Here is a 327-nt window from a genome sequence, read left to right as displayed (position 1 = left end):
AAGTGACAGCAATATATATTTTTTTATTCTTCCTACTTCGTGTTATCCATATTAACTTACCGACCTTAGTAGTATAAGACAACACAATCGTTAACGACAATAACCATAACACTATCATTTATCAGAAAAAAATAAATAACATTAATTTTAGAACTGACGAAAGAGGATGAACAGAAGTAGATAGCGAGAGGCCGATGTTTTGAACCCAACGCATTTATATGGATACATTATAGACTCTGCAGCTGGGAATCTTTACGAAGCCGTATTTCTAATCATGAATATACAAAGGATGGCTTCTCTGTGTACTTTCATTGTATAGCTATTTGC

The sequence above is a fragment of the Penaeus monodon genome, chromosome 33, assembly GCF_015228065.2.
Source record: "Penaeus monodon isolate SGIC_2016 chromosome 33, NSTDA_Pmon_1, whole genome shotgun sequence".
Classification (NCBI taxonomy): Eukaryota; Metazoa; Arthropoda; class Malacostraca; order Decapoda; family Penaeidae; genus Penaeus; species Penaeus monodon.
This window is presented reverse-complemented; position numbering follows the sequence as displayed.